Genomic DNA, 23,189 nt, shown 5'->3' on the forward strand with positions numbered 1-23,189 from the left:
AAGTCTCAGAGGCACTGGCAGGAGCTCGCTTAAGCAGCAATCAAGCAATTTCCTTCCTTAATGTAGAGGAAATGCTTTTTACTCTCACAGGCTGTATGTTTTTTCTAACAACTCTCTCTAAAGGAAAATCGTAAGCATACATTTGTTTAAGTCAAAACTGAATTGTGCCATTTCCTTTTTTTTGTGATTTTTTTTTTAATACATGTATATATTATATATTCCCACTTTACAAGGGTCCTGAAAAGATATGGTTTATTCATTTATTCTGCTCTTTACTTGTGCTGGGACACAATTTTAATAAATGGTATGGTTGAACAGAAAACCTCCGTGAGAAGGGAGGTGTGAAATATTTCAGGCTTGTCAAGGGTTTTTTCCCTCTTTGCAGGTGCTGTTTGAGTGGTTAATTTTCTCATCTCTTGCAATAACATAGCTGGATAGTCATATCCTTATAGCTGTGGAAATGGTGCGTTCTGTTATTTCTCTGTATATGACTTTTTGTTTCATTTTCCAAAGTTTTTCAAAATACAAAGCCAACGTGTAGTACAATCACCCCATTTTCTTTGAAAGTTTTTCCCAGCCTCACATTACTTTTTTTTTTTCAATTTTAATTTTATTATCTGTATTTCCTGATTTCTGAAATAAACTTCAACATCAGATTGATAGCTCTGGGTAACTGGGGAAAAAAATTAATAAATTGACTCTATCATTAAATATTTAAGGCCACACTCACATTTAGTTTTGTCTTGCTTTTCATAAATGCAGAACATCTATTTGTTCCTAAGGTAACCATTTTCTTGCTGAAAACATTTATTTTTAAGGAAGCCTGATACCGCTGAAAGACAAACAGCTTTTACAATGTTTCTATAATATTTATTCATAATTATTCCCTGTTTAGGAAATTAAAGTTAGCAGATTTTTTACACCTACATTTGTTTTTTAATACATATGTTGGACTCATAAACAGCCTGGGGAAAATGGCGCATTTGTTCTATGTGTTTGTTGATCTTGTTCATAAGACACTCTCTAGATTCCTAGATGATTCCTAGCCAGAATACTAATGCCCTAGCGTAAAGTATTCACCTATGTGCTACTTCTGCACTGATATCTTCACTTAACCTCATATTTCTAGGCGCTCACACTGTAGATTCTTAAAGTTGAAATAAGAAAGATTTTTTGCTCAGTTAGACCTGCCAATATCTGTAAAAGAAGAACACGACTGTCATTTGAGATCAGTGTCAAAAACTAAATACATCAGCCTGGCTCTTCACCACGGTCGTGTAGTTAAAGCACTTCCTCTCTAAATCCTCAGGTTGTTGGAGCATCTTTAAAACAACCCCAGGCCTGGACTGGAGATATTTTAATGCAGATTATGCTGAGAAAAGAGTAGGATGATGAAGGAAAGCAAAAGGACTAAACCTTAAAAGAGAGTCGAACTAATGTGTTTGTAACTCTTCTAAGAGTTACTGATATTTCTGTTCTTCACCTCAGTGATCTCATCTTTGAAAGATAAAAGGAAGTTCTCTAAGGAATTAGTTTAGCTCTACTCCTGTTTCCCCAAATCATAAATTTAGAGGGTCAAAGCATCAAGTGGACGGATCATCACTTTAGTGGAAGTGAATCAGAAACTCAGAACCAGCTCTGCCTCTGTACTCAGCACTGGTGAGGCCTCACCTTGAGCACTGTGTGCAGTTCTGGGCCCCTCACTTCAAGAAAGATATTGAGATGCTGGAGCGAGATCAGAGGAAAGCGACAAGACTGGTGAAGGGAAAGTCATATGAGGAGAGGCTGAGAAAGCTGGGGTTGTTTAGCCTGGAGAAGATGAGACTCAAGGGGGACCTTATCAGTCCACAGCTACCTGAAGGGAAGTTGTAGTAAGGTGGGGGTCAGGCTCTTCTCCCAGGCAACTTGTGACAAGACAAGAGGCCATGGCCTGAAGCTGTGCCAGGGGAGGTTTAGGTTGGATGTTAGGAGGCACTTCCTCATAGAAAAAGTAATTAGACACTGGAGTGGACTGCACTCCGCATTTCCTCCACATGCTTTGAGATGGTGTCCAGAACAAGATGTTCCATCATCTTTCCACAGGTGGAGGTGAGGCTGACTGCCCTGTAGTTTTCTTAGTCTTCCTTTTTGTCCTTTTTGAAGACTGGACCAACATTGGCTTTCCTCGAGTCCTCAGGCACTTCAACAATTCTCCAGGACCTTTCAAAGATGATGGAGGGTGACCCAGCAATGATGTGCTGTCTCTGTCAGCACTCGGTGATGCATCCCGTCAGGACCTATGGACTTGTCAGATATCCAGTATATTTAATTGATCTCTAACTTGATCCTCCAGTGTTGTTTCCTCCAGACGTTCACTGTTGCTTCCTCCAGACATTCACTGTTGCTTCCAGGGACTAATGGCCTTAGCAGTGAAGACTGAAGCAAAGAAGACATTCAGTACCACCGCCTTCTCCATATCCTTTGTCACTGGGTCACGCATCCTATTCAGCAGTGGGCCCATATTTTGCCTGGTGTTCCCTTTCCTGATAATGTACTTGAAGAAGCCCTTGTTATTTTTTCTATCCTTTGCCAGATTTAATTCCAAGAGGGCCTTTGATTTCCTTGTAACAACTCTACATACTCTGGCAACATTTCTATATTTTTCCTAAGTGGCCAGTTGCTTTGTGTAATCACTTGAGGCTCAGCTGCAATGGGGAGTCTGATTGATCAGCAAAGCCCACAGTCAACACTCTATCACACTTCCCTTTGAACCTTGGCAATTCCAGTGTTTTGTCAAGACCAACATTTGAACAATCTTTGATGAACTTCAGAAAGCACAGTGGAAATTTCTGTTTTCGTGATATATTCAGTTACATTTGTAATGAAATAATATTTAGATACAGGTATCTCAAATTACTGAATTGTATTTTTTTCTTATCTGGCAGGGAAGATACAATGATCAGGCAGGTGGTTTTGCCAGGGAAAGAATCAGGGTATGCTGACCCCTGTGATTTCCTCAAATGTGGGAAACTCAGCTGCATTATTTGTGCTAGTGTGGGACTGCATTTGCACTTTCCCCTGTTGAGAATGGGACTCTCTGCTCTTTTCCATCATTAACAATTCTATGATTCTGTAATGCTCCTACGTTATACAAAGGAATAGATATTATGACTTGGGTCATAATAGTCCCATGCAAAGTGGCAGGCTTTGGAAAGAGTGGCTGGAAAACTGCACAGCAGGAAAGGACTTGGAGGCATTGGATAAAAGATGGCTGAATCTGAGGCAGCAATGTGCACAGGTGGCCAAGAAGATCAACACCATCCTGGTTTGTATCAGAACTAGTGTGACCAACAGGACTTGGGAAGTGATCATGCCCCTGTACTTGACACTGGTGGGGTCACACTTACAATACTGTCTTCGGTTTTGGATCCCTCACTACAAGAAAGAAATTATGGTGCTAGAGTGTGTTCAAAAATGGCAGAGAAGCTGATGACGGGTCTAGAGCACAAGTCATATGAGGTGTGGCTGAGGGACCTGAGGTTGATTAGCTTGGAGTAAAGGAAGCTCAAGGCAGACCTTATTGCTGTCTACAACTACATGAAAGCAGGTTGCAACAAGGTGATAAGACAAGAGGAAATGGCCTCAAGTTGCGTGAGGGAAGGAATAGATTGGTATGGTGGGTTGAAAATTACCCCCAACATTAAATTGCCAGACCAGCCCAGCTGGAAGCAAATGAAGCTATATTTAGAAGCAAAACTACAATCTGCAATGAAATGCAATGAATATGTACAAAATATATGATATTTACATATATTTACAGGCATTTACAATTTATAAACAGCACAAAAACCCCCCTAGCCAAAAACCAGGGGAGCTAACATCCTCCCCTTCCCTGCCCCCTCCTTACTCACTCTGGACACAAAGACATAAAAGAAAGAGCAGAGAATTGTTTGTTAGTACTTAGCCAAAACAAAGAACACAGCCAAGGTCAGCAAAGAGCCAGCAGAAGCAAAAGTTAGTGTCTCCCAGAGCAAGGAAGCCGAAAAGGAGGAGTTAGCCTACACAAGCAGCTTATGTTTGCAATCTATCCTGTGAGATTGTTTAGAACTTATCATTATTTTCATTTTTACATCCAATGGTGATTTATTTACATTCTACCGCTTTCTGTTCAAGATCTGTGGAAAATTTTCAAGGCATAGCCTAAAACTACCACAATTGGATATTAGGAAAAATTTCTTCACTGAAAGGCTTTTTCAAGTACTGGAACAGTCTGCCCAGGAAAGTGCCGGAGCTGCCATCACTGGAGACATGTGGATATGGTGTTCAGGGGCATTGTTTGTGGTGTTCAGGGGCATTGTTTATGGTGTTCAAGGGCATTGTTTAGTGGTCGACTTTACAGTGTCAGATTTGCAGTTGGACTTGATGATCTTAAAGGTCTTTACTAACCTAAAGAATTCTTTGATTCTATATACACCAAGACCAATTTAAAGCTGTATATGCTTGTGCCAAATTAAATATATATATATATTAAATGCTTTTAAAAGTGATGTGATTAAATCCATAGTCTTTTATCCCACTGTCAGTCAAAATTACAGCTGCTAGCTATACCTCTGTGGGACTAATTTCATTTCAATTAATTTTTAAATTGAATGTGACCTGGAGTCATCTGAAATAACTGATGGGTTGGAGATGTGTGGAACACAGATATTTCATTAAGAAGGAAAGTGGACTTTGTATTGTAGCATCCGTAACAGACAAACTTTAAAAGAGTGAATACTTATATTGTCGAGAATTATTATTTTCTCCCTATGAGTGTAACAGCTGTTCAGAAGGAAAACATGCAATAAACTTACACAGAGGAAAAAATATCTCTTTCTATGTGAAGACTGGGTGAAGTACATTAATGGCCAATTAGAGCCTCTCCCTTTATATAGGGAGCAACATGTGCCAAACAAAGAAATGCCAACTCTAAACAGGGTACATGTATACTTTTAATCTGACATTTCTAAATTACAAGATTGAGCAAGTATCATTAGTTCAATGACACAGGAAAACTGGGATATCTTAGGGACTCTTTCACTCTACCACTCTACCAAACAAGTTCTTACTTCTGACTGTCAAATGAAGTCTTAAGACTCCTGAGGGCTCTGGTTGACACCACTGCGAACAGCCCACAGAGAGAGGGTTAGCTTTAGCTATGGAGGTGAGTCCTTGGAGGGAAACTCACTTCCAAGAGGAGCTATATGTGAAAGATTCTTTTGCTCTGAGATAAAAAAGGTGTCCAGCCATGTCAGGCCATATAAAGATTCAAGATTTTTATTTGAACGTTCAGAGATGCTTCTTAATCTCTGTATTGTTGGCTTTGCCCTGTGCTAAGGGTACAATATTAAACTGCCCTTTGTGATTTGAGACAGCAAAAGATAATTGTAGCAACTGAATGTGAATGACTATCAAAATCTATCATGTTAGTGATTATTGGATTTATGCTCATTCACCTTTTCTTTTTTTATAGCTCAGGAAATAAAAATTCTAGTTTTACATTTCCTAGTTTCACTCTTTGTTCCATTTTTCTCTTGTTTTCAGTGGTTTAGATATATAATGAAACCCCAATGGACTAGCTGAGAGTAGCAAGAATTATAAACTGTAAAATTAAAAATTGAAAAAAAATAATATTAATTTAGTAGTAAAATCTTCTCTATGATCCTTTCTTTAATTACATACAGTCTGTCAAGACCAGGGCCAGAGTCTGTCTTCATTTATTAGATCACTCAGTGTGCCAAAGCAGTAGGATATGAATTTGGAGTTATTCCTTCACAAATTGCAGTTACTTGGCAAATAGCATGTCCAGACATTTTCCCACTTCACTGGTGCCACAGACACTTAGCAGCATGTTCTCCTTTCCAGAACATTAAGTTTTGCTATCTTTCCTGAATATTAGTTTTCATTTGGGGAATGCAGGTCTCAAGTATGTGCCTTTTCTTCCAAAGTGAAATTATTTTCCTGTTATGTTCCTTTCTGTGGAGAATACAGACACTGACAATTACTCTTTGTCCCACTACATATAATCCTTACACTGGAATAGTGAAAAAAACCTAGAAGTATACAAAAGCACATGCATTATTTCTGCATGTTTGTGTTATATTTCTCCTGAATGGTGTCTTACTTTTGTAGCTAGTTATAGAAACACATGTTTGTAAAGTGATAACTTGAAGATGTTTCCTACATATGAGCTAAAAACTATTTCAAAGGGTAATAAACTCACATGCCAAAAGCTCATTTCTTATGAGTCCAATAAATGATTTTCACTTCCTAGTAGTTCTGTTGACTTATTATCCTACTATATGGTATAAGAGAGATATGAACTAAAAATAATATTCACATTTTAAAGTTCTATGTAAGGTTGGACATCTTGAAATAAATGATTGAATACAAGTAGCATATCACTGCTTGTAGTTTAGTAAAAGAGCTTGTTGGTCTCTGAACTACACACTGTGTCTCTCCTCAGTGCCGCTGGAATCATTCTGTCTCACCAGCTGTGGGATACGTGGTGCTATCCAAAGCCCCAGCTCCCAGATGCTTGCCCCGGCCCCAGATAACTGCACATCAAGCCAAGGCCTGAGTCCTCTCCCTAAAATATATAGGTTCTCTTTCAGGTGAAGACCTGGATATATACAGAGGGATTTATAGCTTGCTGGATGTGGTGTATTTGGGGATTAAGAGCAGAAGGCACTCTTGTCCATCTCTGCTGACACAGCCCTAGATGCCAAACTATGAAATACACTGGAGCAGAAGTTTGGAGATGGTCCCTGCACAGCACTCCCACACCTGCCTTCATAAAATTACAGTGTAAGAACCAGAAATATGTTCCTGACCCATGACAATGCAAAGTCACACAACTTTATTTTTAATTTTTTTACAATTTTCTCTTTCTTTTTGCACAGAGTGCAGCTGCATGATAGTTCTTTTTCAACTTCTGGTATTTAATTTATAGATCACATACAGCCTAATAATGTTATTAAATTTGAGAAGAATAAAAGCCCTGGATGATATTGATGAAAAGAGCACTTTCAAATTAATGTTGCAAAAATCAATAAAAACAAATGAGAATCAGGACATGGCTAGTATCACGGATATGAAAAACAAGACACCTATAGTTTGACCCCAATAGGGATAACTGCTTGTAATTCTTCATGCTTCATTATACTGGCAAGAACATGAACTGCCACTAAAACTTGCAAGTGAGTGTGATGTCATTTTAATGAAACATCAAGCAGGGTAATTCAAAAGGCAATTCCTACTATGAAAGAGCTATTAAATAATACTCAGCAATTACGGAGTGGTTTTCTACTTCAAAGCCCTTCATAAACAGTCACTGATGAATTTGCATAACTTCTCTGTGTGGAGGAGGAGTATCATTGTTCAGTTCTACAGGCACAGAGCACAGAAGCAACTTGCTCAAGACCACAGAGGCCCGATCAGAACCTGGGACTCGATGACAGACAGACATATGACTAGACTGTTACATCAGGCTCCCAGCCTAGCAGGGCACTTTGCAAAGTCTTTAATTCCTTTAAATAAAGGTTGGTATTGATTGCTCAACCTTAGCTGCAAAGCTGGTGTGTACTCTAGATTACTTTGTTTTCATGGCACGTGGTTGTTCAGACTAGAACCTAACACAGTTCCACCCCACGACCTGCAAACCTGCAGCCTTAGGTCTCCTTACAAAAGCATATCCAGGGAAATGCTACACATCATTAGCCCCATCCTGATAGACTGTCATGACGCAAACATGTAAGTGTATCCAAACTGAGGAATCCAGGAGCATTCCTATCTACTCAAGTTTAGACATCCCCCTCACAATTCCCCCACTCTGCCCCCATGGTGTCTGCAGTGCCATAAAGAATGAATGTTGTAGCCACTTGTATTTCTTGGGGTGTCAGGAGATGCCTTTTTTTTTCCAGTTAGTGGTTAACAACAGTGCAATCCACCAACTCTGCACAAGTTTCCCTTTTTACTTTAATACCAAAATGCAGGTGTTTGGCAAATCTCACATGTAAGACCAGATACCATTTTTCATGCATGTAGAGATTGAATTTCCCTCCCCTAATGGTAGCAGTTGCTCTTAAAATCTGAAATGGTCACAATCTGCATTGATTATGCTATTTTTCTCTTCCCACAATAGAAGGAATCATGTCCATGTTGAAAAAGAAAAAAAAATCTCACTGCATTGAATATTAATAACTGTAATTTTATTTGTTTCTCAAACTTAACTATAAATGTAGACAGACACACTGAATCTTGTTAATCAATCCATGCATCTCACAGTCTTGAGAATACATGACAATATGTCATGAATTTTAATAATTCCTCTCTCTACATTTGGGAATATATTAAACAAAGTATTTTAATGCAGGTGGTGTATTGAACCAATAGGTTGTGAGATGAAGTGCCTGAAGAACTTTGGAATAGTAAGGTACTTGACTTCTTTTAGCTGGTCATTCCAATTCTTTCTAAAATCCTTGAGATCTGCCTTTTTTTGAGAAAACATTTTATTTGGACATAAGTTCACTGTGGGAAAAAAAAAACCAAACAAACAACAAAACAAAACAAACAAAAAAAAAAAAAACAACACCCCACAACATTATTGAATGTGATTCAATCCAAGCACTTTTGAAGAAATATAAGTTTGGGTACCACTGAAATCCTGCAGATCTTTCTTTACATTAGTAATCAGCTTGATGTTTTAGCATTTTCCTTGCACAGTAGTGTAAGAAGTCACGTTCAAGAGAGAACTCCCAGCAACAGCCACCATTGTTCTGGGTGGTCACCCAGAACAGCAACTGGGACAAGTATTGAAGAAATACAAGAGACATACGTTTTAAAAAAAGAAAAGGAAAAAAAAAATCAATTAGATTTTGGATCCTTTCATTTTTCCACCAGATCTGCCTTTACCTGTATTTAGTACAGGTAAAGTTCAGATCCATTTGAAAACATTGTTTTACTACAAATGTGCAAACCGAGTGAAATTTTAGATAGAATTTATTTGCACTACAGAAATTTTAATCTTGCTTCAATATGATCAACGTCAAGTAACTGCAGGAGAACTGCCCAATATAGAATGTGCTTACTATTTGAAGAAAACCCTACATTGATTTAATAATTAGTTATAAATAGTCATGTGTGGTTTGTAAGTGATAAACATACAGACACCTTAATAACAGTGCTGTAAACCACATTCTTGTCTTATTTGATAACTTTTCCATTAACTAGCTCCTTACAAGAATAATGTAACTTAAATGCACAGGAATAATGTAATTTATATGCTTTTGATGCCGTGCTTAGTGTGAACACATGCATTGATATTGCTGTCTTTCCCTAAAACTTGCCTTCATTTTAGTGAAGTCAAAACTGGGAAGTCCTGGTGTAGCTCAGTGCCTCCTCTGCCTTTCCAGTTGTACCTTTCCATGCTGCTGCAATCTATCTCCCTCTCTGGAGCCCTGAATAAACAAGCCGAAGAGGGCTCCCAGCATGGCTTCACAATGAAATGTTTGAGTATGGTTAGGACATCTGGAACAGTTTGGGGACAGCTTCAGGTCTGGAACTATCTATTTGAACCAGAGTAATTTTGTTTGGCAGGTTTGGTCTTGATTTGAATTCTGCTTTCTGCCAGCTGGGTAAATCTACTTGTGGCTGGGTGTACTGTGGCGTCTGTGGTTTGCAGATGTATGTTCTTCTCCATCCTTCTTTGCTGACACACCCTGTATTGTCTTCTTCACTTGGAAGACATCTGTGGAGCTAAGCTTTTTGCTAAGCTTGAGAGCATTTTGAAATGTAAACTTTATTTTCATAATGTACCATAATGTACATATAGAAGTTAGTGTTGTTATTTATTCTAAACTATTTCAGATTCTAGATCTTCCATGCAAACATTAAAATGTATTATTTTTTTTAATTGTAGCAGATTTTCTAAAATTTAATAAAACTGAGAAACAAATTTTCAGATCCTCTTAATTAGACTGTTTCCATTCTCTCAAAATCTTTTTTCCTTAGAGTGAAAAATGAGTAGGGGGGGTTCACTTTTATTCCATTTTAACTGTATTTTTATGCAATTGTAAATATTAAAGCAGAGGCAGTCAAATTTGGAGGCAACTTTGGAAAGGAAACAATCTACATCTAATTTTACTTTCACTCAATTGGGTTTGACAACACTAAAATGGAACTCTCTTTGGTTTTTGCAAATCTGAGAACAAAGTTACTTGTATGTGTAACTAAAAATGAATATACTAATTTATTGATTAATTGACTAATTAATTTGATGGTTGAAGGAAACTGAGAAAACTTGAATGTATTCATCAAACTGCAGATTCTTAAAGCCATAGAGAATAATAGGAATTAGACTCTAAAACATTTGAGGACCTGATTAAAAATGGTATGCAAAACATAACTTTAAATTAGGCTGATATACGACTGATGAAAAATAAAATAAAATCATATTTACTTCTATATTAAAAGTACGAAGTTGTTTCCATAGACTGCAGAAAGCAGAATATTTGAGAAACCATGGAGTTTTGGTTCCATAGATATAATGCTTGATTCAAATGGAAATGTTTAGCTTTCATTTTCTAAGTAAAATACTGCATTTAAAACAAGGTATTTATCCAAACAGGCAATTTGACCTGCAAGAAATTCATTATGTACCTCAGAACTACAACAGACCTGATCTGTTATTTTATTGTGCTTGCTGTACAGCAGTTTTCCTCTAACAACTTTTGCAGTATTACTTCCAATTTAGTAAAAATAAGAGAACCTGATCCCACAAGCATGTTATCTTTCAGATGAAAAGTTCCTTTCTGTCTGGTCACAGCTTATAGGACATCCACATCAAACTATTTTTTGTTGCATATGATAATTTTATTTTGTAGAAAAGAAACCGGGACATTTGTAGTGGAGTTCTGCCCTTGATTAAAATGTACTGAAGCCAGTAACAATGAAATGGTAAAGATTTATCATGGAACCAATTTATAGTAGACATCCTTTATAGTCAACAGAATGAAAAAAGCATTTGTAGGACTGGATTTACCTCATCCTAATGACTCATATGAATCTCATTGCAGACATCTGAAATTAGATCAGATGTATCCCAACCTTGGAGTCAAAGAGTATGGTCTGCTTACAACGGAAACTATCTGCAGAAAGGTAAGTGGGAAACCCTCTCTGATAACTGTAAAACTGTGTGAGACTTCACAACTGTGAACATTCAAGAACAACTGCAGTGAAAGAGAGCAGAGTGTTGCAAATAATTCATGTACACCCCTGGCAAATTTTCTCATTAGACATCCACATTAGCGATGGATGCCCAACGCAACCTTGCTTATTGGAACACCTCAAGTGCTAAGTCCAAAATACCATGAGGCATACACTATCCATGCCTTGCATGTGATACCCATTAAGCCATGATTTTAATATATCTCACTGAAAGCACTTTCCTTGCTCTGCTCTCACATAATTCCAAGTTCCAAGAACACTTCCGTAATTTCTTAAGCGTATTTTTTAGCACTCCTTTCAGAAGAACTGTCTCTATTTAAAATGTCACACAGAATTTTCTGTTTCCCAGAGCTTAGTTCTGGAAAATTTCAGATCCAAAAATAATAGTTTCTGATATTAAAAAAAAAAAAAAGAAAAATTGTCATGGTAGGAATTACTATTCAGTCTTCTGCATACAGGGCATAGAAAATGTCTGTGAACACACTGAGAGTCTACCTGAGGGAGAACTTAACAGCTCAAAACATCTTGAAATTTAGACAGCTATCCAGCTTGTCAGTTTTCCCACTATTTTCCCAAACTAGCCATATAGGTAAGTCTTCATAGAGTGTTTAAAGTCTGATGAGTACTTCTGTGTTATGACTCTGCTCAAAGAAGCCTGTAAAGTAAGATACAATGCTAGTGTCCAAGAGTCCACTGGCCAGAATACCTACTCAGGAGGTGGGAGAGGCACAGATCTAGGCTGCAGTCCAACTCAGGAGGATTACATTTCCATCTTCCCAAGGACTGCCTTAACAACAAAACTCTGTATTCTCCCAACCAAGAGCATCTCCATCCAATGGAGAGTTGTTCAACCAGTGCTAGAGTGGGTGCAAGACAGAGAGCAAACAGAAGAAAACTTAGCTGGGAGACGGTGGTGGTGTAAGGAACTCAGCTAGGAGCTCCAGAAACACCCTTCCCAACTCTTCCCTATGCAGAAAGGGAATAATCTTCCTTTACCTTACAGTTCTGAGTAGCTTCACATGCATATGTCCATTCAGGATGACACAAATAGCACATACAAAAAGGTGATAGAAAGCTAGGTGTTAGATACTGAAGACTTCTCCAAAACCCATTTGTTATCCATATAGTCCCATAATTAAAGTATTTCAAGAATTTTGAGATAACTCCAGTTTACTACATGGGGAATTACTGCTTATGAAGCAGACCATCAATAACATTTTTTTTTTTTTAATGTACCAGAAATTAAAAACATTGTGGTTTTTTTCTTCTAAGGGAACAAAAAGGCCAGCAGCAAAAGAATCTGTGTTTTAAACTGAGCTCCTTATATTGAAGGCTGCATGGTGCTTGTCAAATGAAAATGCACTAAAGAATTTTTGGTCTGCTTTGGGAGAAAAGTCAAAATATTGCCATTCAATATTAATTAAAAATATAATTAAAATAATCTCTTAAGCCATTTTATTGTTTTATTCTTGACTATATCCCTGCAAATCAATATATCCTTATACAAGAACCAGTCACCCAAGTGTGCATGTTTTTCCCAGACTAATTATATTGACATTTGATACACACAAGCTTTCTCTCAGAGATTCTGAGGAATTTCTGAGGAAACTATTAAATACATCTACAAGAAACTCCAAGACCTAACTACCCAATACACTTCTGAAATTACTGAAATTGATTTTATCTTTATTTTTATATATACAGACATTGATTTTTAGATTTATAATTGACTTTTTTACTCATCTCCAAGTTGCAATGAACTTAATAGGAGTAAACTTGATCTAAGATTCCAGACTGGAACAAATTAGGGGAAAGTTCAGACTTCAGTCTAGACATTTCTGGTGTATTCAGAAGAAATACTACTTAGATTATGCTCAGAGAGGTTTCTTTGGTGATTTTAAGTTTCTTGACTTTTTGAGAGAGATCAGATGGAACGTGGCCATTTCTTGAATTCTTGGTTCACCAAGTATTTGGATTTACCACTCTAGATCTCAATGCTGTTGAGTGAAATACTCCTCATTACTTTAAAGAAACCTGATTACAAGATCATTTACTGAGCATCAAGGATAGTATTACAGTGTGTGCTTGATTTGAAGACATAGCTAATCCCTTTGATTTGTCTGCATCAGACTCAAAAATAATGGAATAGAATTTTTTGTCTTTTTTTCTGCCTGTATCTAAAAACTAATTATTCTCAAAAGAATTAGAAAAGTGAGACAAAAGGACATATATTTCAATTTTTCTTTCAAAGTCAAATACAAATAGGCTTACAGTTATTCAAAAAAGATGGTTAAATCCAAAATCAGAATACTGATGGACAATACACTGAATTCCGGTGTGCTCTATCACTCTGTGGTGTATATTTTTATTTTTCCACAGGTATTATAAAATGAAGTAAAACAAAACAAAACAAACAACAAAAACACCCAACAAAGAAACAAACAAAAAATATCCACAACCCTTTTCCAATTCTGTGTTCAGTTACTATGCAACATTACCATCATGTCATTCTATCTATTTAATTCTCTGCATAATTTTTTTTTAAATCAGCACATTATCACGGTTGCTTACGTAGGCTAGAAAATGTAATCCAAGTGTAGCAGCTAAAATAATATCTCCACAAGTTTACAATTTGTAAGTATCCTATTACTTTCAATAAGTGTTCTCTCTATACTCATCTGTCGATGTTGCAACAGTCCATTGATGCAGAGGCATCAGATGTAAAAACTTCACAAGACAATTACAGAACAGAAAATTCAGTTTAAAATCCTACTGCCACATACAACCCCGATATGTAGCTTCAATCGTTTTATTTGATCAGCTGTCGTTACTTCTGAATTCCTGAAAAACATTTTTTGCCAGGTGAGCCTATACAAGAGCTCTACATCTAAGCTATGACTTCATAGGAACTCCAAAGACAGCAGTTATATTAATGATTCCTTTACCATTATGGAGGAATAAATAGATCCTGGGGTTATAGTTCTGATTTCAAAATGGAGTAATGATTTTCTGTGAATCCTCAGTGAGTGCAACGCAAAAGATGAAAAATAAAACACAAAATGGTTGAAAGAAATAGTGTCATAGTATAATACGTAAGCAGAAATAATTTACTTAGACATTCAATTTTTAAAAATAAATTACCAATTCTAAATCAGTGTATTTGGTTTTCAAGTCAAAAATTCACCATAGTAATCTGCAGTTCTTTTATTTCCACAGAAATATTTTTTTACCATAAAGGGAAGATGACAGTTACGATAGTTACCAATGTTTTTTACTTTGTTAAAAGTTTCCAGGAATCTTTTTTTTAAACCTTATTGTCAGGGGTTGGAAGGGACCTCCAGAGATCAAGTCCAACATCCCTGCAAAGCAAGACCATTTAGGGCAGGTCACACAGGAATGTGTCCAGGCAGGTTTTGAAGATTTCTAGAGAACAACCTCTCCACAACCTCTCTGGGCAGCCTGATAATAGGAAGATGTAATTTTTTTCCCTCTTCTTAAGTACAGTATGTAGAATAATTTCGGTTGGAAAATATCTTTAATATTATCAAGGCAAATTGGTTATCTCTCACTGCCAAGTCCATCATTAAACCATGTCCCTAAACACCATATCTATGTCTTTTAAATACCTCTGGGGATGGTAACTGCACTACCCTTGGCAGCCTGTTCCAATGCTTGACAAGCCTTTCAGAGAAGAATTTTTTCCTAATGCTATTCCCTCTTCTCCCACCTCGCTACAACCTTCTTTCAGGTAGCTGTGGAAAGCAACAATGTCTCCCCTCTGCCCCCTCTTCTTCAGAATAAACAATCCCAGTTCCCTCAGTCACACCTCATAAGACTTGTTTTCCAAGTCCTTCAGCAGCTTTGTTGTCCTTCTCTGGACACATACCAGCAACTCAATGTCTTTCTTGTAGTCAGGTGCCCAAAACTGAATGCAATATTCGAGGTGAGGCCTCACCAGTGCCAAATTCAAGGGCACAATCACTTCACTACACCTGCTGGCCACAGCATTCCTGATAGAGGCCAGGATGCTGTCAGACCTTTTGGCCACCTGTGCACACTGCTGGTTGGCTCGTATTAAGCCAGCTGTCAAACACCACCTGCAGGTCCTTTTCTGACAGGCAGCTTTCCAGCCACTCTTCTCCATGCCTGTAGTATTACATGGTGTTGTCCTACCTTTGAGCAGACCAACGCTCCAATCCAAACTGATGTTGTCTGCAATCTTACTGAGGGTGCACTTGATCACCTCATCCGTATCATTAATAAGAATATTAAACAAGACTGACCTCACAACTGAGCCCTGAGGAACACCACTTGCAACCAGCCACCAACTGGATTTAACTCCATTCACTGTAACTCACTGGGACGAGCCAAATTTTTTCCAGCTAACAGTATGCCCATTCAAGCCATGAGCAGCCAGTTTCTCCAGGACAGTGCTGTGGGAAACAGCATTTCTGTTTGATTCCCCACATAACCTCACAACTTCCTTGTAGTTCTCCAGACTTACCTGTCTTTTCTTCTGAAGGTCACAAATTCTCCTTGTTTTCCTGAGTTCCGGGTTCCAGCCAGAGCTCCGTTAAGACAAATCCCTTGTAGATGGTTTCCATGAACCTAAAACACTAATTTTCTTTACTCCTTAAAACCTATCTTCTAAGCTCTGAACACCAGCTATTACTTCACAAAATGGTAACCAACAATAGGAGACTGCTATAAAACAGATTAAGATATAATCTTAATCTATTCATATGAAAAGCGATAAAAATAACAGAGATTTCTCTGCCCTAAAACATTTATCCCTAATTTTCTGATCGATTTAGTAAACTATTTTAGTACTATACTTTTGATAAATAACCATGAATCTGGTTTCAATAGATTGTCCCAAAGTGACAGGAGCTGTGAAATCAGCCATTTCTGTGAGGTGTGTGAGTCACGACCTTACTGTACATATTTGCATGGGTGTCTTTCGTACTTTGTGGCAGCTAGCATCGCTCAGATATTCTGAGCTGTATTGCCTGAGTTGTATCCCCAAAGCTAAAGTGGGAAGGTGAAAAGATTGAACAGTTTTTCAGCTGGATTTTTTTGTAGGCGATGGTTTTGTGAGGGAGACAACCCTCTATACCAAACACAATATCGGTTTTATTTTGTGATTTATCTTGTGATTTATTTTGTCTAATGTATTCCAAGTTATGTCTTTGTTCTTCATTTTTTTTTTTTAGCTATTACAACAAATACTCAAGTTTAAGGAAGCTGTGGTCTCATTTCATTAAAGCAAGATTTCCATCAGATTTTATATAACAGTTGTCCAAAATTTTTCAAAATGTATTTTGAATGAACATATGCCAACCTTTTGAATATTTCAGGGGCAACAAAGAACAGATGTTTCCTGAGAGAATTCTCTTCCCTTCCTCTCATTGAGCCCCAAATTTTTTATTTATTAATATAATAACCCTATTTTAAAATCTGCACAAAATCAGCTAGTGATCTTATTGAAGATATTGCCATTGCACATGCTGATGAAAAACTTTGCTACTATTTCAAAATTGTCAAGAACAAACCAGCTTTTGGGAAAAAATTTCCATGTCCAGTCTTAGAGATCTCAGCTTTTGGAAGGCAACAGATTTAAAGTGAGATAGCAGTGAGATTCCATTGCATGAGAAAGTTGCTCCAAACATTTGTAATTACAGAGATAATTACAGAAGTATTGTTACAATATCAGAGAAGCAGGATGCACAGACATAGTGCATTTTAAGCAACTTTTCTGGAGATGCTCAGCATAACAGTAGGAAGCTACATCATTAGCCAGGAGGAAAATAGCTTCTAGCTGAAGGCTAACCCACCAGGATTTTCATTTTGCTTCCAATTTTCCTTCCCATCCCACCAAGGGGTGGCAGGACTTTGTGTGAGCAGCTGCATGGGGCTCAGCTGCTGGCAAGCAGCTAAACAACACCTGCCTACTATACAGTATAAAAACCAAATGCTAGGTGTGTTAAAATGTCTCTGCTTTTTTTCTACAAAGGAATCCTTAGACCCCTGTCGTTCACCTAACCCTCCAAGTGAGTCATACCTTTTGTATGCTACAGTAAGAGTTCTCTTCCCTTATAGAAGGCCCTTCTAGGCCTATTAGTCTGTAGGCTTTGCTGAAGAAAAAAGGTAATCTTCACACCAACAATAAGAATAAAGCAAGACACAACGTTGGTTTCTGCCATCAGTACCTGAACTTGAGATGTTCCTCTTTCTTCCTTCTTTAGTTTCCTAGGAAACTTAAGATTAACATTCCCTTCTGACAAACAGTAAATAGGAGAAAGAGACATGGGACACGCATCCCATCCACGCTTGTATAACCAGCAGAAATACACCACCATGAAGAAAACTGAGAAGCCAGCTCAATCTTCTCACAAGCGGCAGACCATAGCTGAGATGTTATGACCAAAGTAGCCAACAATTTATTAATCCTGTGTCATGGGTTCTGTTGAATCTGCTAGTGAATATTTGATACCATGCTGCCGTCGTGCCAGCTTTAAAACAAAAGTGCTGACAGAGCAAAGTATCATGGGGTTGCAGTTCTGATTATAACATGAGAGGCTTCCTGTTTCCTGTTTCAGCTTCCTGTTTCTGGTTGCTGCTTCCAGTTTCCAGATGATCATTTTGTGGTTAGCTTCTGCTGCTGCTTTTTCTTTTGCTTTTCTGTGAAGCAGCTAAGGGAATTGTGCATTGTGTTATTTTCATTTAACTCCTTATCTCAACCCGTGGGTTTTTGTGTTACTTTCCCCAGTCTGTCTGTGGGGGTTTAATTCTCAGGGCAGGTTTTGTTAAACCAGTACACACTGACTGTCCTTTAAGCAGAGTCCTACAACAGCTCAAGCTCTAGTTTTGCTGCTGTCCAGGACATGCACGTTAATATATCTCATTTCCTCCATTTCATGTAGTTAAGTAATCAGACCACATATATTAAATAGTCTCTGAAGGTGCACAAGATTTAAATGTTGGGAGTGAGGAAAAATTTCAGTTATTCCCCTCAAGTTTGCTTGCCTAAAGGCTAGAGCTTTGCCACTGCTTCTGAAAAGCTATCAAATGTTTTATAACAAGCAACTTGTTACATTCTTTTGTCTTTGACTTCAACTGCCATGAAATGCTACTTTAAATTATTCTGCTGTATGTGCTTACTACACTTCTAGACTGATTGCAAGCTGTTCAGATGAAAAGCTCTGTACAATAGACTAAGTACTGAAAAGATCAGATTCAGTCAACGTCCAGAATTTGCTCCAAAATAATTGATGAATTACTGTCATCAGGCAACCACTGAACATTTCAGCTGAACATTGTGTGTTAAATAAAGTCTGCATTCTAAAATCTGGAAACAAAACATCTTGTCCTTTCATTTCAAGATGTCTCTGTGACGTTAATACTGCTTAAATTAAACTACCTGTACAATAATCCTTTTTTTTTATACCCACAGACAGATTTCAAACAAATTTAACATCGAGTTGATATCTCCAGCATAATGAAACTCCTATAGATTAACTACAACTTGGTAGAGGAGAAAAGGTAATATGCTAAGTCTGAAGGAGAAGTGAGGAAGTAGGTTGAGCTCAGTCACCTTCAAAAGAGCGATCCTCACTGATTAACTTACCAGTCAGCATATGCAGCTTCCCACTGATCACAGGATGTCTCACTTTTGCTTTGCGTAGGTCTTATGAAGAGTTTGGAAGGGACAAGGTCTGTTACAGGGCAGAAGAGATGGACACGGGCCAATAACACAGGACATTTAGCTTCCCTAGTGTATTACTCATAGAAAACTTCGTCTTCTAAAGGAGCAATGCCAAAATAAACCACTATTAAAAAAAACAGGAGAAAAAAATAAGAAAATAACAAGATGTAAGTTGTAAATATTTGTAGTGCTTTGGTTCAGCAATGAAGAGGCTTATTTGTTGTGCTATGACCCAAACCAAATCTATTTTTCAAATTTTCACTTTTTCACTTTTTCTACTCAATCAGTTATTTGCACAGAGCTGAACACATTATGTAGATGTTATCAATGCATAAATAATCCATTGCAGAAACTCTGCCATAAATTCCTCCACTGCAGTGCAACTAGAATGTTTGCAAGAGGCTCTGTACACACTAGTGGAACAGAAGCCCAGCCACACAGAACAGGTTCTTATAGCACTGCACTAGATACCAATCGAAGGTAAAAAGCTGTGATATCAATAACAACAGGAAGGAATTCAAGACTCCTTATATGTACACTCTGAAGAAAAACATGAGGGACATGGAACTGCTGGGCCATGAAGGTGATCAGAGGGCTGAAGTACTTCCTGTACAGAGGAAGTTGGGGTTGTTCATCCTGGAGAAAAGGCAGCTCCAGGGAGACTTTATAGCAGCCTTTCAGTATCTGCAAGTGGCCTACAGGAAAGACAAGTGGGGACTTTTTATGAAGCTTGTTGTGACAGGATGAAGGGTAAGGGCTTTAAGCTTGAAAAAGATAGATTAGATATTAGTAAGAAATTCTTTACAATGAGGGTGGTGAGGCACTGGAACAGGTTGCCCAGAGATGTCATGGATGCCCCCTCCCTTGGAGGTGTTCAAGGCCAAGCTGGATGAGTCCTTGAACAACTTGGTCTAGTGGAAGATGTCCCTGTCCATGACAGGAGGGTTGGAATTAGATGATCTTTAAGGTCCCTTCCAACCCAAACCATTCTATGAATGTATTAATTCTTGATATAATGCAGAAATGGCATTAAGTTAATCTTCAATCTTCAAATAGATTTTTAAAAACGCAGTTCTAGAGGACAGCCACAAAAATGTTCAGCCTGGAGGAGAGAATACTCTGGGAAGACCTTATTGCTGCCTTTCAATACTTAGAGGGGGACTGTAAGAAAGATGGGGACAGTATTTTCAGTAGGGCCTGTTGTGATAGGACTAGGGGTAATGATTTTAAACTAAAGGAATGTAGATTTAAACTACATACAAGAAACAAATTTTTTTTTGCAGTGAGGATGGTGAAACACTGGAATAGGTTGTTCAGAGGGGTGGTAGATGTCTTATCCCTGGAAACATCCAAGGTCAGGTTGAACGGGGCTCTGAGCAACTTGATCTAGTTAAAGTTATCCCTGCACACTGCAGGGTGTTGGGACTAAAAGACCTTTAAAGGCCCCTTCCAACCTAAACCATTCTATGATTCTATGACTGATAATTTCATAATCACAGTATGGCAGTTGTACATAAAAAATCTACAGGCTACTTGGAATTATAGATGAAAAAGACTATTAGTTATTGTGGCATGTGTGTACCTGCAAGATATTCAGATTCTTTAACTTGGGGTTGAGTGATGTGATACTGAGTAAGGAGATACTATGTTTTGGGCTTTTGAAACCACATTTTGGTATCTCAAGCTACCCTTAAATACAAAAAAAATTAACTTTTTTTTTTTTCCTACCAAATATGCAATATATAGCTTTCTAAGAAGGCATGTATTCATTTGGTTATACTGAAACATGTTGCAGCAGGGAAATATCACATGTACTCTGCTATTTTGTATTGATACAGTAGCAGCCTCCTTTATGGCAATATTAGTATCTGTCAGTAAAATTCTGTTTGGCTTTCGCCATTGAAGCCTCTGCTCTGGATTGTATCCAAGTATCTACCAAATATTGCATCAAGATCTTATCAACTTCGAAGTTATTGTCATTCACTTCAGTTTAAAATTCAATGAATTAGCATAACAAGCTGTGCTTGTACTTTTATGATCTCTTCACTGACTGTGTAAAATAAAGCTAAAGACAGACATTTTAACAATGTCAAACTTACCCAGGTTAATTTCTTTAGAAATCCCTGTGTCTGTATGTTTGCCTAGCTAGCAAGCCATCTTTGTCATTTTGTGCATATGTTGAGAGGAGCCACAACCATTTTTTAGAAGTCTTAAAAGACTGAAGCACTATTTTTGAACATTAGTAATCTCCAACCAATTCCCTCTAAATGGAAATGTTTTGTATAAGAAATAGCTGCTGCAAAGTGTTCTAACACAGCAGAAGCAGATTAACTTGCTATTTAAATTCTGGTCTCTGCTAGAAATGAATAGCATTCAAGTCACAACATTCAGCTAAGACAGAAACCTAAAACTTGCAATATACTTCCTCTCATAGTGAATATAAATTTTGAGTATGCAATAAATATGAACTGGGGTGAAAATTATAGTTCTAGACTCATTTAAATGTGATAGAAACAATTTTCTCCTATATATTAATCAAGAAATTAATTCTAAATAAGAATCTTTGGTGACATCTGTGAAGTCAAAAGTCTCAAAAGGTACATGCAAGTGAAAGTATGAAAAAGACGTGAAATAACATTTTTAGAAAAAGCCATCATGTTATTCCCTTTAATATAAACTATATAATAAAATTTTATTAGCATAATCTTCCCTCACTAGTTATCATTTGATGTTGAACTGAAATTGTTAACCTTAAATTTGTAACAAGTTTGTAGCAGGCTTGATAATTATACATTATGTTTTCACACACAGAATGCCAAGATAATCCTTTTAGTCAGAATAAATGTAATAACAAAATAAAAATATTAACACGTGTTTCTCTATATATTTATCCTTTGTCCTAATAATCCAACTGTTCTTATCTAGATCACTGAACTTATGAGAATGATTCACTCTTTAGCTAAAAAAACCTTTTAATTTTACATTGTTGTTCTTCAGACTTGTTCTCATAAGAAAAAGGACATATGGGATTTTGTTTCAATTTTTATATGCATCACAATTCTAAGTGCATTTGGGCAAAATGATGCTGTTTGGTGGCAGTTCAAATATGGGAATATTCTTCTTTCAATGTAAACAGAAACGGCCTTGAATGGTATTACTGATGATTACATAGCACCTTTCTATGGTTTTCACTCTAGGAAAAACTTATGCATCATGCCAATGCCTAAGTAACCGCAAAAAACTTTACATATGGTTTTAGCAAAAAATTGTTCTTCTAATACAACAATATTTTTTTTCTTGGCTGTAAATCACTTCAATGGATTCTATTTAGAACGTCTTATTAATTCTTCATTCTGGTTATAGTTTCACTGGTCTTTTTTTAAGAAGTTTTCTCCAAACTAAAAATCCCAGCATGCTCTTAATTAGCTGCCTTTTTTTTTTTTTTTTCTCTTTTACCTCTCACAGGACAAAACTTCCATTAAAAGCTGGATTGACAGGAAAATGAACAGTGGTTATTATCTCCATCTTTAGAAAGTCAGAGATAAATTTATGGTCTATGTCAGGCTTTTCTAAAATGCAACCATGGGGCACAGAGATAAAAATCTGCTTATTCAGGAAAAAATATTAACAGACCATGAGACTGTGAGAGAACAGCATATAACAAAAGAGATTAAAAGTAGAATCTGGATCTCATATCATATCTTCTCATCACAAATCAATTTTAAGCATATTCTCTAAGTTCTGGAACATAACTGTAATAAAAATAATTAAAAACCCAAACCAACACAAAATCACACAACCAAACCAAGCATTCTAATTCTTGACTCTTGACAAGAACTAAAGGAGGGATAAAGCTGCATTTTACATGTGTAGGCATGTCTGCATTTTTGTGCATATGTATAATATATATATATATATACACATACATATATATAATTAAATTACTTAGTTTAGCATTTCAGATTGAAATTGTGTTCTTGATGTGATCTATCACAAGTTTTCTTCTGTCTGATAACAATTCAGCTTCAAGTAATGTGCTCGTTTGAGGCCAGACAGATCGTCTCTTGCCCCAAGAGGGACAAAAGAATGACACTCACACAAACAGATTGGAGAGTGATGGAAAGTTTAAATGGAAAAGCAATTGGTGAAACTACAAAAACTACAAAGCATAGTGACAAGAATATCCCAAAGCTTACAAAGCCCCTTACATAACACCCAAAGGCTTCCCAGTTCTTCCCTT

At 37.2% G+C, this 23,189-nt stretch overlaps 1 pseudogene; it reads left to right on the forward strand.

The window, feature by feature from the left end:
- The first annotated feature begins 2,909 nt into the window (after nucleotides 1-2,909).
- LOC128974966 (U1 spliceosomal RNA) lies at nucleotides 2,910-3,060 on the forward strand (annotated as a pseudogene).
- The last annotated feature ends 20,129 nt before the right edge of the window (nucleotides 3,061-23,189 follow it).

Source organism: Indicator indicator, chromosome 1, assembly GCF_027791375.1.
Source record: "Indicator indicator isolate 239-I01 chromosome 1, UM_Iind_1.1, whole genome shotgun sequence".
Taxonomy (NCBI): Eukaryota; Metazoa; Chordata; class Aves; order Piciformes; family Indicatoridae; genus Indicator; species Indicator indicator.